Raw genomic sequence first — 24,197 nt, 5'->3', positions numbered from 1 at the left:
AAAGGAAATATTGCACAAATTTTCTCATTGCTTCAGCATAGTTTCTCACTGCCTATCTACGCTGTTATCCAGGGAAATGCCAGAATATCTGTATGACTTTATTGTCCAATATTCTTTGTTCTAGCATAGTTGCTTTCCAGAGCTATCGTGTTTTCATGGCCCTAATAGGGCTTTCTATGCAAAATGTTAATTGAATGATTCACCAGTTAAAAGTTATCTTGGGCCATGCAAGATTTTCTGAAAATAGTCTCATAATGTAGGAAAATGTGAAGTTATGCACTCTGGCATGTATAAAGAGGAGCTGAAAATTATTTAAGTGGAGAAAGACTTCAGAAAGCTGGAGCACAGAGGGATTTATGGATATGTGTGCATAAATCACAGAAGCTTAAAAGACCAGTAGAAAATATGGAAAGAAAACTGAATCTTGGTTGTTATTTCAAAGGGAATAGAGTGTAAAAGTAGGTACGTCTTTCAAAAACAATGCAATGGTAGACTTCAAGTGGAATGCTGTGAATGATTTCGATCCCCTTATCTAAGAAAAGAGACACTGGCATTGGAGGCAAAGCAGGTTCACTAGGTTAGTCCTGGCTATGAAGGGATTTTCTTTTGCAGAGATGTTGGACTTGTACTGATTGAAGCTTAGAAGAATGAGAAATGACCTTATTGAAACATACAAGATTCTTAGGGGTTTGACAAGCTAGATGCAGAAAGGTTGTTTCCATTTTGTGGGAGGGTCCAGGACCAGAGGGCATAACTTCAAAGTAAGAGGTTACCCAGTTGGGACAGAAATGTGGAGGAATTTCTTCCATCAGAGGGAAATCTGTGATATTTTTTAACATAGAGAGCTGAGGAGGCTGTATTGTTAAGTCTGTTTGAGACTGAGATAGAACAGATGTTTAATCAGTAGGGGAATGCAGACTTCTGGGGGAAAGATAAGAAAGTGGAGGTGAGGATTATCATCTCTACCATGACCTCATTGAAAGGTAGAGCAGATCAATAGGCTGACTTGCCTACTTCTGCTCCCAAATCATATAGTCTTATGATTTCTACCATGAGACTATACGATTTGGGAACAGATGTAGGCAATTCAGCCTACTTTCAGGGGATGACACAGTGGCTCAGTGGTTCGCACTGCTGCCTCACAGCACCAGGGACCCAGTGGAATTTGCACATTTTCCCCGTGTCTGCGTGGGTTTCTTCCGGGTGCTCCAGTTTCCTCCCACAGTCCAAAGGTGTGCAGGTTAGATGAATTGACCATGCTAGATTGCCTGTGGTGTTCAGGGATGTGTAGGTTAGGTGCATTAATCAGGGGTGTATAAATATCGAGGGGTAAAAAAAGTGGAAACAGGCCCTTCGGCCCAACCAGTCCACACCGATCCTCCGAAGAGTAACCCACCCAGACCCATTTCCCTCTGACTAATGTACCTAACACTATGGGCAATTTAGCATGGCCAATTCACCTGACCTGCACATCTTTGGACTGTGGGAGGAAACTGGAGCACCCAGAGGAAACCCACACAGACACTATGAGAATGTGCAAACTCCACACAGGCAGTCACCCAAGGCTGGAATTGAACCTGGGACGCGCCCAATGGGGAATGGGTTTGAGTGGGATACTCTTTGGAGGGTCAGTGTGGACTTGTTGGGCCGTAGGGTCTGTTTTCACGCTGTAGGGATTCTATGAAATACGCTGTGATCACCATCTGAGTAAATACAGACACAAAATACAAACCTAAGCAGACAAAGTCCAAAACTTCAAGAACAGCCAGTACTGTGAAAATAGAAAATTCCAGAGAAGCCACAACAAAACTAAATACAAAGAGACAAAGCAATAATTAAACAAAATTATCAGAATGCTCCTCAAAATAAAAAGAAAACAACATTAGTATGCAGCAGCGGTGACCTCAGTGTAGAAATCAGTTAGGTAAACCTGGATATATAACCGAATGTTTTTTGAGTATAAATCCGAAAAATCAGCTTTTGACATTTACTTCTCTGTTTCAGATGGAACAAACTTTCACAAGCAGTGAAGTAAAGCCTACATCCCTAACCTACTCTTATCCTGCCCATTGTCTACTGTTTACCCGATAAATTCTGCATTATAGAAGTTACTTTGGTTATTGCTCAAACCACTGAAGTTTAAGTAAAAAAAACTGTTGGTGAACTGGAGTTTACAAAATGGAGCTCGTGACATAGGTATTTAGAATACTCAACATAAAAGATACAACTGTAGAATGTAGCTATTGGGTGTGGTCAGAGCAAAATAAAACAGGCATAAGCAGATTAGAGCAATATTTAATTTCTAAAAAAAAATTACAGTGATTAGAAGAGAAAGGACATGGAGTAATCAAATAATGTCAGAAGAACTATCAAAGAATGTGAATAATACTTCACAGTTTAACTGTAAATCTCAAACAGTGAATAATTAGTCCTTTGGTGGTACAGAACTAGAGTATAGTAGAAAAAAGACAATTTGTTGAGTTTTTTGGCTCGCAGTCATCAGGATAATTTGCAAAAGAATTACCAAGGCAAAGGGAAAACAGCATTTATATTGCATAAGAAGAGAATACCAAAATCTCAGTGGGCCCCTTTCCGTTGATTCACCATGCAAACTTGATTCTGATGTCAAAGCCATTCGGTGGGCTTATGACAATCTTAATCACATCATTTCTCTCTATATATTTTGTAAACTTATGAACAGATCTAAGACCATCATTATTTGGTCCTGAAGAGTGACCAGGCAGTTAAGGCATGTCAAAGCTTTGAGCAACAGGTCACCTCTTCCACGCTGCTACTATATTTGTCAATAACAGGATGCTGCTGTTAAGCAAAAAGGATCATTGGCCTGTTGCAGTAAATGAGTGTACAAATTTCATTGCCTGTGTGATGTCTGCTATGCAGGCAGTATGTCCGAAACACTTTCCTGTTGTATCCCAGCATGTCCCTTTGAAAGTTCATAATAAGCAAGGTACTGAACATACCTAATCAGCACCTTCTTGCAAAACTCTAAACAAGTGTCCAACATTAGATATGTTGTCCAATTGTGAAATTGCATTCTAAATTATTGTGAACGTGCAAAGAATTAGGCTGACATGCAACTTAGGCTTGTCAGCTGGGCTTAAAGTGTGCTGCACTTGCACATACTGGAAGCTGCAGATGTGAATGCAGTGGGCCCAGTACTTTGGAGACTGACTGATGAGTGCAAATTGAAAGCCTTTGACAAAATGTCTTTTTTTAAGCATTATTCAGTGCATAATTGTTATGTAAACCTTGAGATGCAGGAATGGTTGAGAACAATTTATTTGTATCTTCTTAGAGAACATACGGTGAGTAAAGGGATTGGTCTCCCTCTATTTGAACAGTCTTTTCTAAACAGCTGTGGTCATGGTAGTTGTTGAGAATGCTTGTACTTAATGTGTAGTTGACACGTGATGATTACGAGAATGGAATTATAGCTCCAAGGGATTTGTTAATGTACATCTGCTCAAACTGGCATTTTCACTGCGTCAGGGACAACTTGTGCGAAATTCCAATATTCAGGCAGAAAACTGAGTTACATACAGAAGTGTAGAGATATGCAGGCCTTGTCATGTTACACCAAATTATTCTCCAGTGATAATTTCCACATAGGATTATTAACCTTGCAGTAATGGTGTTACGTTGTATGTGAATAGTATTAACTAATGTTTACTGGAATAGATGCAATCAGGTTCAATAGTGTGGTGGTAAGTTGAATGAGAAATGAGCATGGATGATGTCTTTTTCAAAAAAAAAGTCTCAAAATAGAAATGTAAGTCTGTGGAAACTAGCAAACATTTTAGTAATGAATTTCACATCATTTAACCAAATGATACTGAACAAACCTCAACTTCACCAAGTATTTTCTCGCAAAGCAATGTACTTTGCAGAAGATTTGATGATGGATTTTTACTCAAAAAGAAAGATTTTGTTTATTTAAGAGATCTTTATATCATCTGATATAGCTTAGTACTTCATGGGCAATTAATTACTTTTGGACTGTAGTCACAGTTGATAGTAGTCAAAAACAGCCAATTTCCACTTAACAAGTTTCCATAACCACCGAAAGAGGTAAAGAATGGATAATTTGTTTTAGTTGATCATGGAGGGAAAAAACTAATGGTGAAAAGAGTTAGAAAATATTAAAGTTGATAGCCATCTAATGTGTCTTCTTAGGAAGCATACTGTAAGTTCAGGGGACTTGTCTTATTCTATTTGAAGTCATACAATCTAAAATATTTTCATGAAAGCATAAGAAGTAGATATTTAAAAATAAGTCGACCATATCTTAATTATTGTTTTAAAAATCTTGAGCATTTCAAAGGGAATTTGGACATAAACTAGTATGTGATTGGTACCTGATGGTTTAGTCTTGTTCCCAGTGATTTGTTGGCTGAATGTATATTTAATATTACAACAATATCAATTAGAGATTAGGTGGTACAGTCGTTAGTGCTGTCTTTATTTAAATTTTATGTTTCAAGTTTAAACTCCACGCAGGTTAATAGGGCAACCATCTCTGGTTTCTCATTTTTCCTGGCTATCTGATGTGATATTGCTAAATGAGCCATTACAGTTAGAAGCACAGAGGAGTAGCTGGTGTGTGGAATTATGGTAAGTACTTTTTTTGTGCCTTGGATTAATGCTGTTGCAGAATAAAGATGATTTTTTTTTCTTTTTCCTCCACTTTCCTAGTCTGGGTAGGTTTAAAAAAAAATCAATTTTATTGTATCGTAGAATTAGCAGCTCAAACTTTAAAGAACACAAAACATCACAAAAAGCCTCTGGCGTTTCAATACTTGACTGAATACTTAGCTTTGCAACTCGGGTACAGAAAGTCATGTGTAGGTTTGTGTCCTCTAATTTATGATCACTACAGTGCCAGAAATTCTATATTAACAGGCTTAAATAAGTTCTGTTCACATTACATATTTGACACTCGTACATCCTAAAGTTATCCAACAATATATTGCATGTTTTTTAGAAACAGAGTATATGCCAAAACAGCTCAGTATGTGTGAAATCAGTATATTCACTCAACTCAATGGATATACTATTCGTTGCGAAAAGATTAATTAGCTTTAAAGATCTATGTCATGAGGAATGCCTTAATTGTAAGAAAAAAATGAACCTTTACAAATGATCCTTGGTTATATCTACCTATTGAAAAACCCTATGAAGTTCCAAATACAAGGATAAAATCTTACCATATTCTTATTTTAAATTTGTTTTGGTTTGTTTCAGTAATGGGAATTTATTTCAAATCCTTTTTAAAAGGAATTTGTGCGGTTATGCTTAACATTATTTTTGTTGTAGAATGGAGATGAACTTGTTGTCTGGGCACATAGTTTGAATATGGCAAACAGCCGAAAACTTAGATTCTGAATGTTTATTGTGGCCTTCAGAATCCATGTGAATTTCTCATTGTCTGACCATTATTGACTAACTAGATCCTTGTCTTGAGTTTCCTCACAACTTCTTATATTGGCAAAACTTGAGACTCAACTGTTTGGTTCCTTTTTTTTTATCAGTTTTTAGTGCACGTGACCAATATAGATTTTTATCTAAAGATTCAGCTGTTACAGCTGCAAATAAAGACACTGCTTCCAGAGTCAAACAGGTTTCACTGATTTAAGGAACTTCTCCACCATTCCATGGCATGAATTAAATCATCTCTCAGATACAAAAATAAAATAAAACAAGACCAATAGCAGATACTGCAAATCTTGAATGTTGAAATGGTAATTAAGAATGTGTGGTGAGAGGCAATTTAAGGAAATTGTCACAGTTCAAACATTGATTATTGGATCTGTGTTGTAGAAATTACACATGCCAAACCGGGTAATCTTTGGATGGACTAAACCTTGCTTTTGTAATGGTATATTCCCTCAAAAGCTGAAAGCAAGCATTATCTGAGCTTTTGAAGATATGGAGTTGGCATGGTGAATATTCTTTCACATAGGTAAACATAAATATATATAGTCTTGAGAAAACTTCACATGGGGAAGACAGAAGATTACAGTTTTTTTTAGGGAGCTATTATGAATGATGATAACTACTTTTTGTACTTTAATGACTAAGATGAAAAATCAAAATTTGATCAGTTCAAAATCTATCATTACTTACTCAGTGGTGACCTGCAACCATTGGGCTTTGCCGTTGAGATGTATACCCCATTTCAGAGAGACACTACTACTTTGTGACCCTGTTTGGAGTCATTGGCCTGGGTATTACCAAGGTGGTTGATGAATCTCTGACGTCCTGGAGTTTTAAATCCACACTGGGTACTGCTTGGTCCTGATAGACTGGCTTCTAAGTAGGGAACCTGATTGACAGGCTAGGCTTCAATTTGGGTGGAGAATGCTGAGGAGCAGCCAGCAGGACCAGATAAGTCCCTACACAACTTTGACCTGAGTGAGAGGAATCTATGATCTCAAAGTTGGGGTGGGGATCTGATTTCTGACCCACTGTGGTTTCTTCCGGGATGGCTCAATCCCTGGTGATGGGGTGTTTCGTTCTGGGGAGTTCAGATTGCCAAACCTGATGTCTAATTGATACTTAACTCCAGGATCTGCAATGACGCCCACGCCTGAACATTTTGAAAGACCATGTGGATTTTGGGTTCACGAATGGTCAGAGTCAAATTTAATGTAACCCAGGAAATATTAACTGCTGTTTGATGAGGCCGAAGTCCAAACAAGAAGATTTGACCATTAGCATTTCATTAATATTGTATATTGAGTAGGAGATTGTGAAAAAAGTAAAATAAATCAAAATGCTTCCTATAAGAATGGTGTGTTTGCCTCCTGCCTCTGTAAAGGCTTGTACATTGCATACTTTTAAGGCCAGTAGCATACCAGAAAAGAACACAAACAAAATTTCATTTTAATTACAAGGAGGTATTCAGCTCCCCTATAGTTTCAGTCAGGGCCAAATTCATTTTTAAAATTCCATGGAAGTAGGAAGCTAGTAGATATGTCTTTTTAAAAAACAAAGCTATTCAAGACATCCTTAATGCCTCTTAATAAGAAACCAATCCCTGCTGTTTGCAACTCAGCACAATTTTACCTTGGGTTTACTTTAAGTCAGTTTAATGTTACTTTAATCACTGCTTGTGTATCCTTTTTCTACACTGGCGAAAGTGCATTTTAATGTATTCAAAATTAGTTCAGTATTTTAAAAGTTTTAACTGATCCAGCATGTTTTCCATATTTTGACCTGTAACTGGGTGCTTAGCAAAGGAAGTCAGAAAGTGTGGTGCTGTAAAAGCACAGCTGGTCAAGCAGCATTCAAGGAGCATGAGAGCTGACGTTTCGAGCATAAACTCTTCATCAGAAATGGGGGGGGGGGTGGAGCGCCCAAGGGGGCTGAGAGATAAATGGAAGGGGGTTGGGTTGGAGGGAAGGTAGCTGGAACTGCGATAGGTCGATGAAGATGGGGAGGAGATGGTGACAGGTCGGAGAGGAGTGTGGAGCGGATAGGTGGGAAGGAAAATGGACAGTTCAAGAGGATGGTGCTGAATTGGACACCCCACCTCAATCTGCATTCCGTAGAGACCATTTTCTCTGCCACTCCCTTGTTAGGTCCATGTACCCCACCAACCACTGTCCACTCCTGGCACCATCCCTTGCCAACGCAAGTGGTGTGAAACCTGTACCCACACCTCTCCCTCACCTCCATCCAACGCCCCAAAGGATCCTTCCACATCCGACAGAAATTTTCCTCCACTTCCGAACACCTCAACTTCTGTGTCCGTTCTTCTTGATGTTGTCTCCTCTACATTGGGGAGACAGACAGCCAACTCGCAGAACATTTCAGAGAGCATTGCCAGGACGTGCCCTCTGGTCGACCACTTGAACTCCCCCTCCCACTCCACCAAGGACGTGCAAGTACGGGGCCGCCTCCACTGCCAAATTCTAGCTACCCGATGCCTGGAGGAAGAACAGCTGATCTTCCACCTTGGGACCCTCCAACCACATGGGATTAATGTCAATTTCGCCAGTTTTCTGATCTCCCCTCCTCCCACCTTATCCCAGATTCAGCCCTCCAACTCAGCACCGCCCCCTTGAACTGTCCTACTTGTCCGTCTTCCTTCCCTTCTATCTGCTCCACACTCCTCTCCAACCTATCACCATCACCCCCACCTTCATCTACCTATCGCATTCCCAGCTACCTACCCCCCCCGGCCCCACCCCTCCCTCCCAATTCCCAGCCCCCTTGGGGGCCCCCGACATTCCTGATGAAGAACATATGCTTGAAACGTCGACTCTCCTCCTCGGATGCTGCATGACTGGCTGTGCTTTTCCAGCACCACACTTTCCGATTCTAATCTCCAGCATCTGCAGTCCTCACTTTTCCCCTTCGCTTAGTGAAGGAAACTTGACTTGCAAGAACTGTTCACTGGAGATTACTGCACAGCTAAGACTCAGACAAATTATTGAAGATGGAGTATTGGGAGCTGTACTCTGTATCTATGATATGCTAAATTTAAGATCTGATACTAAGACTTGTTTTCGCTGCATTGGTGAGCTGCTGAACTTTAGAAGGTTACCTTAAAGGGGTAAAGGCATAGGTAACAGTTTAATTAAGTTCGTGTTTGCTATTTTCTATACTTCTAGTATTAATATTGGTGCTGAAACATCACTCAACTCTTCTTTCCAAATATGTTGTTTACATAGTAAATCTCTTTTCCTCATACTAACAATAGCAAACAATTTAATTGTCAGTGCAACACTCTTTGTGAAACTAAGGCATTTCCAGTGACAGTCCCTATTCTGGATGGACTGAGATAAGTCCTTGTAGCTCGTGAGATAAAAGGCATACCAAATTGATTAAGGTCTCTGTTCCTGATGATTTAACATTGACATTTCCTGTGATCTGTGTTTGTGGACATTGCTTGAGGTTAGAATGGGATGCTCTTCACTTTAACGGTCTGGTGACAATGAACTTCAAGAGCTTCACTCACCATTGAGCCTTTTCTGAGGTGGTACATCACTAATCTTTTGGTGGATATAAATTGCTGGACCATTGTGACGTCCTGTTTCTTCCTTTAGGCACTTATCTGCACCCATGATAGCAGGATGGGAGTCTGCATACTAGCAAGATGACGTCAAATTGAGGTTGCATGACTTTGACTTTGATTTGAGCTTCCACTGTAGGCCAGGCATTGAAAGCTGCAACGTTCGCCATTCGACACTGCTGTTTGAGTCTCCAAATATGCTACTGGAATTGCTGGCTACTTCCATGCTGAGTAGACTGGGCTCCACATTTTGCACAAAGCTTTATGCCATATTAGTGTCAAACTCCTGTGTGCTTCTTGTTGGTGACAGCAGGTCTTTAGGTAGACCAGCCTATTCACCAAGGACGTCCGCGTGCATACCCAACAGCTTTTCAATATATGCCACCCTTTTTTAAAATCTCAGTCACCTGCAGCAGACTCAGTGTGTACCCTCACTCTTTGGGGAGAGTTTCTGCACAACCTGTTCCCTCGACCACCAGCTGAAGGCCACTTCTGTCTATCAGCTCATGATGTGTAGATTCTACCCTGTGAAGTATCTACAGTGTGAATGGCTCAGTGATCTGTTTGCAAGGTCCTGTGTAGACAGAGGATGCCCCTCCTTCTGTCTGTTGTGTCAGAAAACAAGAGAGCGCACTGTTGCAGATAAAATAATCTTCTCGAACCATTTCCAATACCTAGTGCAGCCAGAATACACCTTTGTTTGAAGAGGTACAGGCTGGCTTTAAGAAGTGCAGCCTAGCTTTAAGTGGTGCTAGTCTCACAGAAACCCGAGGCATCTGTTGAACAGTGCAACCACGCAGCAGTCTGATTAGGTCAGGTTTGCACACTGCTGTAATTTAAACAAACTGCATGACATTTGCATGTCGTCTGCAATGCAACGATCAGGCATCCATTATTCAGAATTCCCCATACCTGTTTCTGAGCCTTATCCAATTTCTGTCAGAGAGTTGTGGTGGGTAGCTATTTTTCAAAGTAGAGGGAGGTTAATGGTGGTGTTCACTAGCGTTCAATATAAGGATCATTGCTGCTTATGAGATACATTAATGACTTGGATTTAGGGTTACAGAACACAAAATTGAAGTTTACAGAAGATATAAAACTCATGTCATAAAGAATGAAGAAGTTGGAGATAGACTTCAGGAGGACACAGCTTTTTTGTGAATTAGCCTGATGGTAATATTCTATAAGGTAAGACTCTGTGTGTAAGAGTGTGTTGCTGTTGCTTTTCTAGTCTGTGTTCTCTCCGTTTTGGGCTAGTGCTGAGTTGCTAGTAAGGAGAACTTTGCAGGGCTCATGGGGCTTAGTTTTGTTAATTTTGGTGTGTAGGTTGATGCCAGTAGTCCATCTGATATTGTTCCTTTTTTGAAAGTTGTTAGCAGTTTGATACAACTGAATGATTTTCTCACATCCAAGGGAAGTTAAGAGTCATCCACATTACAGTAGGTCTAGAGTCTCATGGAGGCCAGACTAAGTAAGAACGGCAGATTTCCTGCCAGGGAGGGCTTTTATAATCATCAACGTGGGTATCATGGTCTTCATTAGACTTTTAATTCCAGTTTTATTTTAAAGTGAAATTCCATCTGCCTTCATGGAATTTTATCCTGGGTTTCTGGATTGGTCAGTTTCTACATCTTTTAGATGTCACACAGTGCTGCACAGGAAATGGAAGAACAGAATGTTTATGGTGATAAGCGGGCTGCTTTGTCCTGGATGGTATTGAGCTGTTTTAGTGATAATTAATGAAGCAACTGAGTATGATTGGGCCTAGGACACTATCCTGAGGAACTGTGGACACTTGTGCAATGTTAGTGTCCCTACCTCTGGGCGCGGAGACCTGGGTTCAAGTCCCACCTGCTTCAGACATGTGTAATGCCATCTCTGAACAAGTTGATTCAAAATGTGTATCCTCAGGAACTCCTAAAGTGATGTCCTGGGCTGAGATGATTGACTTGCAACAGCCACAACCATCTTTCTTTATGTTGGCTCTGACATTCATAAGAGACAATAACAATGGAGCCTTGGCTATCATCTTGGTTGAAACCAGATGATAGGACATAATTTATGACTCTCATCCCTGGTGTAATCAAATGTCTTTACCAGCCAGTGAAACATTCTTCAATGCCTTGGAACATGTGGTTGACGTGAAAGGTTTCTTGGGTCCATTGTAATGTTAGGTAATATGGCAGCCAAATTATAAACTGCAAAATTTCACTCAAAGGGAAACTTCAGTGTGTAAAAATGAAGGGAGAAAAATAACTCACTTTGCACTGTTGCAACTACAAGCAACACCAGCTGTGGCATAGTGTGTGATCCTGCTTCTCAGTCAGCAAATTTATGGCTTCTAATGAAGAGATAAATTGTTTTAGTGCTGTTGCGTGTAGGAGAAAGATGGGCTTACAATACTGGGAACTCCCATTGTTCTTCTAGTAGTCCCATGGAATCTTGTGCATTTTCCCAAGTGACAGACAGGAGCTCTGTTTAACATTTCATTCAAATTGTGAATCTCTGTCAGGACAGCAATCCATCAGAATCACACTCAGAGTATGTGGTCAAATATTTGGAATGGAACTTGAAGCCACATATTTGCTGACTCAGAATTAAAATCAAACACTATGCCACAGCTGGCATTGCTCATAGTTGCTACAGGCCATAGGGACTTTGTGAAAATAAAGCAATGTAGAAGTTTCAATTTGGATGTGATTTTGCATGTAGCCCAACATGCTACCCCTAAACAATATAAACTTTTCCATTTCAGACCTGGGACCCAAACCTAGGAATTGGGGATAGTCCTGACAACTGGCCACCTCCATGCAGAATTAGACATCCCATGCCAAGATTTCCAACTTCCATAGATACTTGGTTACATGGGCTAATTTAAGCACAGTTACTTTTCCTTTACACAAACTTTGAAGTCAGCCTATGTCCTGTGATGCAGTGGTACTATCCTTACCTCTAAGCCAGAAGGTCTAGCTTCATGTCCCACCTGTGTGTGTATCGCATATCTGAACAGGTTGATTAGAAAGTACCTTAAAAATGCACATTCCCTATTTTGCCTTTTTGGTTTTCAATGATATTTTAACAGAGTAGCAGAAAGAAAAGAACAATACATTTTCAAATGACACATACTTGTCTAACTTGTTTTGTGTACCTTAAAACAGTGTGCCAGTATGCCAATTTACTCAACACATTACTGTCTTTTTACTGATTTTTTTTTTTGTCCTGAAGAAGTCTATTTGTGGTGAATTAGGAGGCAGCTTTCTGTCTTGGACCCAAGCTCACTAGAAAATTGTTTGAGACTTCCCAAATACATTTAACAGGGCATCTTTATAACCTGTAAAAATGTTGCTTTCTTAAGATCCAGTTAGCTTCTTTTTGGAGTAGGAGGGCGAGGGTAAATGTACTGAACAACGTGTCAACATCTCACTATTTTGTTTTAGAACTGACAGTTCCAATCATTGTTGAGAAGTGATCTATCGATCTGTTTTTATCTTGCTGTAAGAGTCTCAGATTCTTAACACTGTTTCCAGAATCTTCCAACATGATAACTTAATCCTGAAACAATCTTAAATCATGCAACATAGCATAATATATGATCAACTTCCTGTTAGTGGAAAAAGAATTCGAAATATCTTTCATGCAGTTGATAATCAGCCAAGATAGTTCTTTTCGTGTACAGTTCCCACTCTGTTATCCCCATGAGACCTCAAGTATTTATTAACCCCTGCAATTGATGCCAAAGTTCAGTTTTCCAGGTTAAATTTCCAGAAACCAGTTTTATTAGTGTTCTTTATTATTTAAATTCATCAATCACATGCTCCTGGAGGCAGGGAAGCAGCATTTATGCTCAAAAGTGAGGTGGGTCAGAGACATCATTGCAATATTTAATGTTGATTTTCCTGTCTGCATTTCATTCCTATGTTGCTACTTGCGTTGTTGTCATCAGCTGTGCCATGATTCGTGCATTACAATTATTTTTCCAGAGGGAAGAAACAATAATAAGTGGAAATGAACATACTGATCATAATAGAGTTTTATTTAGAGGTACATGAGACAATTTGGGCTTGTATGCATCATTCGCAAATTTTACTATTTTTCCTTCTGTGGTTTAGCTTCGTTTACCTGAACAGATCAGTGTTTGACCTGTAGGTCTTTGGAAATGTAAAGTTGGGTGGCCCATGACGTGGTGGAATTCAGAAGGTACAACTCACATCCTTTTCTTTCCATCTGTTCTGCCACATCACATAGTGGCTCAGTGGTTAGCACTGCTGCCTCACAGCGCCAGGGACCCGGATTTGATTCCAGCCTGTGGTGACTGTCTGTCTGTGTGGAGTTTGCACATTCTCCCCGTGTCTGCGTGGGTTTCCTCCAAGTGCTCCGGTTTCCTCCCACAATCCAAAGATGTGCAGGTTAGGTGAATTGGCCATGCTAAATTGCCCATAGTATTCAGGGTTGTATAGCTTAGCTGCATTAGTTGGGGTAAATATAGGATAGTAGGGGAATAGGTCTGGGTAAGATATTCTTCGGAGGGTCATTGTAGACTTGCTAGGCCGAAGGGCCTGTTTGCACATTGTAGGGATTCTGTGACTCAAAATGTGATGTAGCTTAAAGGTCAAGTTGTTATCATTTTGAATGATTGATAGTAAGTTCTTTCCAGTCATTAGTTTCAAAATTGTGCACTTCAGGAAATAAGGGAATTGATTTCTAATTGTTAAACAGCAAATTACCTTTATATCAGACAAAACATGAGTTTTCTTCCCCCTTTTAAAATCTAGCTCCTGCTTAAAGTTTGAATGAAGTATCTAGTTGAAGTTGTCTTAAATACACAAGTCCATGATGCTCCATGATTCATATATTTTGGCAGGACATTATCAAAAAAATGACTGGATAGCAAACAACTGAACAACTGTAATTGGGCATTTCATTGTTATTGATGTTTGTTTTCCATGTCATACCTGACTAAGGAAGCATTTAGGTGATAAACTCCAAGACCCGTGGCCAAGGCTAGCTTGTAATTGACCTGCTCAGTGAGTAAGAATGGTTTTGGATGACCTTTGTGGAATTTTCCTTCCTTCCCAAGAGAAGGCCAGCTACTATTCACTGCCATTCGCTCCTGTCTCAGGTGAAACCAGACACTAAACATGTGGTAACATGTGCAACCCCAATTCAAATGTCCCAATTGTGGGACAACAAGTTATTACTTCTCAGTGCCTTGGTTGAATAATCTTTAGGAATGTCAAGGTATTTTGCAAATTAAATCAAATTTAATGGTGGCAAAATGTAATCTGAAAATGTTACTTTTAATTTAGTTCTGTAACAAAAAAGATGCATTTAGAAAAGTGCAAGAATTGTCTGTATTAATTCCTACTCACAACATAGATGGCTAAAGAATTACTCAAAACATTGTTCAATTATTTGCTCATTCAGAAAGATTGTTAATTCTTGTGCTGCAGTAGCTGTGCAGCATAACAAATGATCCACTAATCACAGTCTAATGGGAGACTATAGGTGCCCCTCATATAGGTGAGCAGAGAAAGCTATCAAGATGGAAAGGGCATGCCTCAACGGGGCAGATCTGTTTAAAAGTTTATTGAATGAAACTTCCTTAAAAGTATTTTGACAGCTGACGTCAAATCTATTTTAGTAGAAATTAATACTACATTGAATAAAGTTATTTAAAGATTCTGATTATAGACTAGGCCAGACCACTCAAAACATTCTTAAGCAGGCAGTCCAGACGATAACTTTGCAATGTGTTTCAGTAAGCATACAGTGAAAATTACCCAGAGTAAGTTAACTAGGTTGCCTACCACGTTTTAAACCAGACAAAATTTTATTTGTAAAATTACACAATGAAAAACAAAGAACAGAATTAAGAACCCCTATAGAACTCAGTCTATCCAAACTAGACTTAATTATGCTGTTCCTAATATACACAACAATCCCAATAAGCAACCCCCTTTAAAAAACAGTAAAAATGTAACAAATGCTTACACGTTGAAGTTAGAAGAGAGAGTTTAGCAACCTGTTTCCACACAGCTGAACTCCTAACTGGTTCTGGACTGAACTGCTCAGCTAGAGAGCTGACCATTCCCCTTTCATTATACAGGTCACTTCTGAAAATGACCACGTTGGCCTGAAGTCTCATCTGTTTACATGTAAACAAAAGGCTTCTCAAAGCCCTTTTTCATCTCTGTACCAAACTAGTCACCTCAAAGGTTTTATGACCCCCTTGAAAAATATCAAGGACACAGTCTCCTTGACAAAAGGAACAGCTTTTAGAAAAAATGGACCAGCTTTGTGACCCCGTTAAAAGACATGAACCATCAATATCAAAAGATGGCTTCATTTTTAAAACCCTTCAAAATCAAACTGGTTAGTAGTCTAAAACATACATATGCACTGTACAAACTATACACATGCAAACGTGCACAACCACATGCAAATTCAGGCCGTGGCACACCCAACACCAAATACCTCCATATCTCATACAACTCTTGATAACACGTCGGCAATCATATTTTCGCGATCTGCCACGTGTACAATTGTCAAATGGATTGGCTGCTACAACAAGGTCTTTCGAAACAGTCTGGCATTTTTGTCCTTAACTTTTTCCACAAATTTCCATGGGTTATGATCAGTGTACTCAATTGTCTCAGATGCATTGCTGGTAATATAAACACTGAAATGTTGTAATGCAAACACCAGGCTTAAAGTCTCTTTCTCCACCGTTGAATATTTTTGTTGGTGAACGTTCAATTCCTAGAAAAATACCCGAAATGTCTTTCTAGTCCCTCATCCTCCTCCTACAGGAGCACCGCACCGACACCCACATCACTGGCATTGATAGCCATCTTGAAAGGCTTTGTATAATCCGGTGTGGCTAATACTGGGACAGTGGTTAACACAGCTTTCAGGTTGTCAAATGCTTTTTGACAGTCTGCTGGCCACTGAAACTTCTTGCCCTTTTTTTAACAATTTGATGAGTGCAGCAGCCACACAACAAAGGTTCGGCACATACCTTCGGTAAAATCCATTCAATGCCAAGAACTGTGGTACTGCTTCTCTCGTCGACCGGTGTGGAAAATTCCCCAGTTACATTTATTTTTACATCCCGTGCGGTCATTTGTCCATGTCCCATAACATGGCCCAGGAAGGTGACTTGGGCTTTGGCAAATTCACTTTTAGCTAGGTTTACCACCAAGCCTGCCTTCCGAAGTCGATCGAATAAGTCTGATAAATGCTGTAAATGGTCCTTAGATGAGCGACTAAACATCAATGTAAACAACACAATTGGGTAACCTGGCAATGACCTTATTAGTCAGTCTCCGAAATGTGGCTGGAGTGTTTTTCATACCAAATGGCATGACTTTGAACTGATATAATCCATTTGGTGTCACGAAAGCCGAAATTGCCTTTGCTCTCTCTGACAGAAGTACCTGCCAGTAGCTTCTGAGCAAATCCAACTTAGAAATGTAAGTTGCTTGTCCCACATTTTCGACACAGTCCTCCATCCGTGGAATTGGATATGCATCAGTCTTTGCAATGGTGTTGACTTTGCACACATAACCGTTAGGAACCATCTGGCTTTAGCACCATGTATATGAGTGAGCTCCAGTCACTGTAACTCACTTTGATTATGCCATCTTAGAGCATGCGCTCTATCTCCTTCTGAACCTGTGCCAACTTTAGAGGGTTAGGCCTATAAGGGTGTTGCTTAATCGGAACAGCATTTCCTATCTCTACACCACGCACAATTAGGTTAGTACTTCTCAATTTACTTCCACATATCTTCCCATGTGATAGTAATAAATTTCAGGTCACTACGACTTTCTTGGGGAAGATAACTCAATAATTTATCCCAATTTTTGACAACTTCCTCATTGTCCAATTTGATTTGAGGAATGTCCAATTCAGAATCCTCTCGACTTGGTTCTTCTTTCTGTGCTGTAATCATTAAAACCTTCTCCTTTTGCTTTCCTTCCCTATCAAAAACCTTTTGAGCATATTCACATGGCAAACTCTGTGAGATTTCTTCCTGTCTGGATTCCTTATCAAGGTAGTTCTCCTCACTCAATTTCCTCTTGATTTGAAAAGGTCCTTGCTTTTAACAGCTCACCTGTCCTTACCCCCAATTGCAAAGTTGCGACTTTGTGATTTCTTCTTTGCTTCCTGTTTCATTGTATGCTATGATACTTTTAACTGCTGTCCATCCAACTCCCCAGCTCTATTTAATCATTCTGTAAAATTTGACATAGTCCAAATGGGTAGTCTGAATTCTGACTTAATAATTTGTCCTTAATCAATTTTAACAGTCCTCTTACTTTGTGCCCCAAAATTAATTCAAATGGACTGAATTTGGTTGACTCATTTGGTGCATCTCTGATCGCAAAAAGTACAAACGGAACTCCAATATCCCAATCATCTGGATAATCTTGACCATAAGCCCTCAACATTGTCTTTAATGTTTGATGCCATCTCTCTAGCGCTCCATGCAATTCTACATGGTACACAGTAGATTTGAATTGCTTTATTCATAAGTTATCCATAACCTCCTTGAATAGTTTGAATGTGAAGATTGATTCTTGATCTGACTGGATCTCTATTGATAGTCCGTGTCATGCAAAAAATGTAAGTAATTTCTTCTACAACCCTTTTAGCTGTGGTGTTGCCTAATGGAATTACTTCTGGAGATTTAGTCGACACACCCATTGTTAATAAATTCTTATTCCTACTTTTGTATTTGAGGTAGGGGTCCTATACAATTAATCAAGACTCCTGTGAAAGGTTCCTTAAATGCTGGAATAGATATTAAAAGTGCAGATTCTATTACCGCCTGTGGTTTTCTGATTAGCTGGCATATATGACATGTCTGGCAAAATCCAACTACATCCTTGTGTAGTCCAGACCAGTAAAAATGTCTTTGCTTTTAGCCTGTGTTTTCCTCACTAAATGACCTCCAAGTGGTAGCTCGTGTGCCACGCGCAGCGCCTCCTTTCTATACCCTACTGGCAAAACAATTTGATGCATCTCTGCCCATTTCTCATCTGCTTGAATGTGTGATGGTCTCCATTTCCTCATTAAGACATCATCTGTTAAGTAATAACACACAGGGATGCGTTCACTCTCCTCTGTATATGCCTTTTGATACAACTGTTTTAACTTCTCATCTTTCTGCTGTAACTCAGTAAGCGTAATACAGCTAAAGATACTTGCATGTTTACCTAGTTGTTCCTGCTATGTCCCACTTACCTAATCAAAAAAAATCCCTGATAAAGCTATGTCAGGTTCCTTAATTGTGCCTTTTGATCTCTCCTGCTTCAACTTCTGACTCTGTGATCTTGTGATCACACAATCTGGGAAGATTCCAGGATAAACATCCTTCATTTATTCAGTTGTTTGCGTTTCCACTGGCTTTTCAACTAGAGTAGGCAGCATGCCTACCTGTGGATCAGTGATATCATTTGCAAGAACAAATTGTATTCCTGGAGCTGGAAGTTTGTCTAGTACTCCTAGTACAAATTCTCCACTCTTCTCTGGACTCTCTAGCCTCACTTTACATAATTGGGCACTTTTTGTCTCACCATGAAATCCTGTTACTCGTACCTTTTCTGGCAATATTCCCTCAGGAATACATATCTCCTTATCCTTCAGCATGACAGCCTGAGATTATCCTGTGTCCATTAATATTGTAACCTCTTTATCTGTTACTCCTGGCCTATGTGAATAAACTTTACCCATGCATGTATATTTTTGAAGCAGATCTGGCACTTCCTCCTTAATCAATCCCTGATCATCTTGTACACTCTGAGGCAGTTGTCTAACTTCCCTTGTGCTTTTTGTTACTAGTCCAACAAAATTCCTGGGTTTATCTGGTTTTCCTACATCTGGCTTTCTCCTAGTCCACTGATTTCAGGAGGCCCACTTTATTACAATGAAAACACCGGAGCTTTTTAACTTCTTTGTCCCTCTCAAAGGTTTTATTTTACCCTGTGATAAGTTATCCTTATGATCTTAACTGAGATCTATCTTTCCCTTTCCACATGAGGATTTCTCTTTGGAGGATTGCCCTCATGTACTGAAACTGATTCTGGAAGCCAAACCACATTTTATGGACCTGCTCATAATCATCAATCACTTTAGCTGCTAACCTTGATGTTTAACTCTCTGATCCTCCGGACTTGTACACTCAATGGTAAGGTCCGAGGGAGTGTTACTGAACAAAGAGACCTTGGAGTGCAGGTTCATAGCTCCTTGAAAGTGGAGTCGCAGGTAGATAGGATAGTGAAGGCGGCATTTGGTATGCTTTCCTTTATTGGTCAGAGTATTGAGTACAGGAGTTGGGAGGTCATGTTGCGGCTGTACAGGACATTGGTTAGGTCACTGTTGGAATATTGCGTGCAATTCTGGTCTCCTTCCTATCGGAAAGATGTTGTGAAACTTGAAAGGGTTCAGAAAAGATTTACAAGGATGTTGCCAGGGTTGGAGGATCTGAGCTATAGGAAGAGGCCGAACAGGCTGGGGCTGTTTTCCCAGGAGCGTCGGAGGCTGAGGGGTGACCTCCTTGAGGTTTACAAAGTTATGAGGGGCATGGATAGGATAAATAGGCAAAGTCTTTTCCCTGGGGTCAGGGAGTCCTGAACTAGAGGGCATAGGTTTAGGGTGAGTGGGGAAAGGTATGAAAGAGACCTAAGGGGCAACATTTTCACACAGATGGTGGTACGTGTATGGAATGAGCTGCCAGAGGAAGTGGTGGAGGCTGGTACAATTGCAACATTTAAAAGGCATTTGGATGGGTATATGAATAGCAAGGGTTTGGAGGGATATGGGCCGGGTGCTGGCAGGTGGGACTAGATTGGGTTGGGATATCTGGTCCGGCATGGACGGGTTGGACCGAAGGGTCTGTTTCCATGCTGTACATCTCTATGACTCTGTGTTTACACTCTTTCCTCACTAAGGTTACCTTGAGCCTTTATCTCCAGCCTTTTAAGTTGACTTTCCTTTTTAAGTGTCAGTTTCTGAAGTTCAAACACTCTTTTTCTCTCTTGTCTGCTGCTGTCTCCTCTTCCCTCTTTTCTGCTGCTCTTTCCTTTTCCCCTCTCTTCTGCTTTTAATCATAACACAGACTGTTTCTTCCTCAGCCCTTTCCTTATCTCTCATCTCTAACTCAAGCTGCCCCATTAGCAATTAAATTCTTGCCATCTCTATAGATGCTGATGATTTCCCCACAAGTTTAAATGCTGAGCTACTGCTGTAATTATCTCTCCTTTCCTCACCTTTTACAAAACTTCCAAAGTCACCGCATCCACTTCCAGAAAACCTTTGGTGATTGAAAAAGCCATTACTATCCCAAGCTTTGTCTACCTAACCAAGCCAACACCCAAAATAGAGACACTAGCACCTAGAGTAGTCGCTGTTTAAAATGCCGCAAAGAGCCCCCAATCTGTTATGGACTTAAGCAGGCAGTCCAGATCATAACCCTGCAATTTGGTTTGGTAAGTGTATAGTGAAAATTACCCAGAATAAGTTAGCTAGGTTGACTACCAGGTTTTAAAACAGACAAAAATTTATTCACAAAATTACACAATGAAACACAAAGAACAGAATAAATAACCCCTACAGAACTCCGTCTATCCAAACTAGATTTAATTATGCTGTTCAGAATATACACAACAGTCCCAATAAGCAAACCCATTAAAAAAAAACAGTAAAAATGGAACAAATGCTTACAGGTTGAAGTTAGAAGGGCAGAAGGAGAGAGAGTTTAGCAACCTGTTTCTACACAGCTGAACACTAAACTAGTTCTGGACTGAACTGCTCAGCTAGAGAGCTGACCACTCCCCTTTCATTGTACAGGTCACTTCTGAAACATGTCCACTTTGGCCTGAAGTCTTACCTGTTTACATATGAACAAAAGACCTCTCAAAATCCTTTTTCATCTCTGTACCAAACTCGTCACCTTGGAGCTGGGTGGGTTTTATGACCCCTCTTAAAAAAAAATCAAGGGCACAGTATCCTTGAGAAAAAGAACAGCTTTTAGAAAAAAAGAGATCAGCTTTATGATACTCAAATGAAAGGAAATGTTGATAAAATGTCTGTACTTCATGGAAAAGGCCTCATGAAAAAACATAATTGACTTGACATGGATAAGACCTATTAATTGCTCTCCTGCAGCAGGTAATACTGCACAGTTTGCAGCCTTAATGTGGTGCATCACCAAATGGTTGCGAAACAATCTGCAGGCCATTGATTTCAGTATAATGACGGATCCACGTTGAAATACCAAAACTGGTGTTCCAAAGTTCACATTGTCAATGTGAACTTATGTCTTATTCTGTCACCATTGATGAGTGTAGGTGTCACTTTGACGAGACAAGATATACCCAATGTTACACTAAAAACAGGCCATAGTTGCTCACAGTATCTACCTTAACAATGATGACAATTTTTTTAAAAATGTATGAAAACCCAGGCTGTGATGCCAGCTTCTGTATTGTCTCTGTTCTGATTATACATTGACCCTTTGAGAAACCTGAGAGACAGGAACTTTGATACATGAACATCTTTTATATTGATAACAATGCAGTCTGTTCTGTTATAATGCGATAGTTCCATTCCTGTGCGATCTTGCATTATAAGAAAATTGCGTAATAGCAGCATCATTTAAGGCAATGGGACTAGAATCATGTTAGAGCCAATACAGGTAAGGAAAGTTTGTGTTTTACAAATAATGGTCTAAATTCTTCAATCGTGCTATAGCCAATTCACATTATTATAGCAGAACCGACTGTATTTGGGGAGAAGTTCCTTCCTCAACACGCAATCTCTGTAATTGAAGTCAATTATGAACATACAAGAATGTGTTGATGCATTGTTTGTACAGACAGCAGCACCCAAATATTTGGCCTCATTGGAAACTTCTGGTTGAAAAGGAAGACTTTGAGGTTAACTTTGAGGTTAACTGTTCACTTACATTTGTTTTCATCTTGTACCAACAATTTCTTCACACAATATTTCATTGATCTTAGTTATGCAGATTTGAAAAAGTCAGAAATGTACAAAATTCAACCAAATACCATTAAGGGCCCACTACAGTGACGCAATATTTCACTGTTGCCCTCCCTGGCACCCATGCCTCAGTTATGAATAGGTTACTGCAAAGGGTGGTTTGACTTGAATAAAAAGCACAGAAGATTGCATGAGAAATGCTTCCATCTAAATTTTATCTTGTATCTGTGTTTCAAGTGCACTTTAATTTCTAATTCAGCAAGTTTCAATGATCCTGCTTGTTATATTTTAATATATATAAATTCCACCAGAAACAAGGATACATTAAACAGGCCACTGGGATTTCGAAGAGAAGGTGAGGACTGCAGATGCTGGAGAGTCAAAGTCAAAAAGTGTGGCACTGGAAAAGCACAGCAAGTTAGGCAGCATCCAAGGAGCAGGAGTGTTGACATATTGGGCAGAAGCCCTTCATCAGGAATGTGGGATTTTTAATTTAGGCTATCTGTGCTTTGTTTCTTATTGAACATAAATTTAATGATTGACTACTTTCAGAAATTATGATGATTAAAAAGCCAAAATCAAGGCTGTGTTGGTGGTGTCTTGCCCCTTCTCCTTCAGGTTTGGCAGTAATCCCTTGAAACAGGAAATAACTGAGCATTGACATACCCTTCAATGTAGGCCTCTTGTGTATTCTATAGGCATCAGTGGGTTAGCAGCTGGGACTGAAGTACTGACAGCCACATTAGTCTGGCACATTGTGTATTTTGTTATCTCTGGCTTCATGTTGAAAGATTTAACTTGCTCTTCTACATTTATGACTGCACAACCCAATCTGAATAGTGTTCTAGTTTACTGAAATATTGTTATTTCTTCAGTAAAATGTAATGTAAGGGTAGCTGTGGAGCTGGTTTTATGCTCCAATTGAGAAATCTACAAAAAGATTTCTTCCCATACAGTGCAAATAAGTAAAGACCAGCTGCCTCCTGGTCTTGGCAATATTAAAAATGCTCAAACAAAAAATAATCAGACAACTTAAATATGCTGACTCATGTTTCCTGTGAGTAACTGTACTAATTCATTACTTATCCTTACATGAAGATAATTAAGAAAGTTTTGCTCTATTGCTTAACTGTGCTTAAAGTACATTCCCTGCTGTTGTGATCATTTCAAAATTCAAAATCCCACGTAAGTGTTTGGGTACCTTTTTAAATTAGCTTAATCTATTGAGTTTCAGTTTGACCCAATTTTAACTTGCCCAGTTTTGGGCAACATTGTTGATCAGAGGTGAACGTGGGCAGAAGAACAAGGAGAGGCAAAATAAATAATGCTGTTGAGGAGAGTGTAGGAGCAGAGGGGTCTGGGGATATGTGTATATATCATTGAAAGTGGCAGAGTGGATTGGGAAAGCTTATGAAATTCTGGGTTGGTGAGCAGGCATCAGTCGCCATCTGTTCATTTGTGGACCACTCCTTGTTTCTGCAAACTTTGGTAATGTTTGCGAACCCTTTCCAGAATGTATGTACTGCAGTGTTCCATTGTTGTCTCACCTATGACAACTGGACTCAATAGCCTAGACCAATGGGATGAAAGTCAGCTTTCTCTGTCAGATGGAAGTGAATCAATTTGGTTAAATTTATTTATTACCTAATGGGCATAAGGTTGCAGCATAGGCTTCCATACAGCTCAGCACGAAGATGGGAATAGTCAACTTAGTGGCTGTGACTAGGACAGTCATCCTATTGAGGACAGCTGTTGTCCCAAAATCTGCTGCACAAATTGGAGGCAAGCAACTCAGCAATGCTGCTGTTATTGGTGTTGCTGGGGCAGCACCTGAAGAATAAAGACATGTGGATGGTCTTGCACCCTTGCACCCTTGCACACAGGTGGAGTCTTGGGGTCAGTCAGGCAGACCTCAGTCAGCATGATGAGAGGGGGTGGTATCATTCAAGACAGGTAGTACTATTGCTGCAGGGGGCCATTCCATGGACTACAACATGTCCAAAAAGGGAGCAGCTCTTCCCCTACTTTGCCCCATAGCCCACTGAGAGATTACAGAGTTTACCTGGCATCTTTCTCCACAAAGTGGCAGGTTCTGTCCTCCTGAGGCAGAAACAATGTCTGCAAAAGGAGGTAACTCTGAATTGAAAGTTTAAGT

The 24,197-nt window shown here is 40.0% G+C and overlaps 1 protein-coding gene across 5 annotated transcripts in view; it reads left to right on the top strand.

The window, feature by feature from the left end:
- The window catches only part of dennd2b (DENN domain containing 2B), a 465,023-nt gene that overhangs the window by 219,168 nt on the left and 221,658 nt on the right, over positions 1 to 24,197 (top strand). The window lies entirely within an intron of this gene.

This window comes from Chiloscyllium plagiosum, unplaced genomic scaffold (assembly GCF_037043375.1).
Source record: "Chiloscyllium plagiosum isolate Xiang-an unplaced genomic scaffold, Cpla_swu_hap1 HiC_scaffold_18, whole genome shotgun sequence".
Lineage (NCBI taxonomy): Eukaryota > Metazoa > Chordata > Chondrichthyes > Orectolobiformes > Hemiscylliidae > Chiloscyllium > Chiloscyllium plagiosum.
The sequence above is the reverse complement of the archived record's forward strand: the minus strand, read 5'-3'. Positions and strand labels throughout refer to the sequence as shown.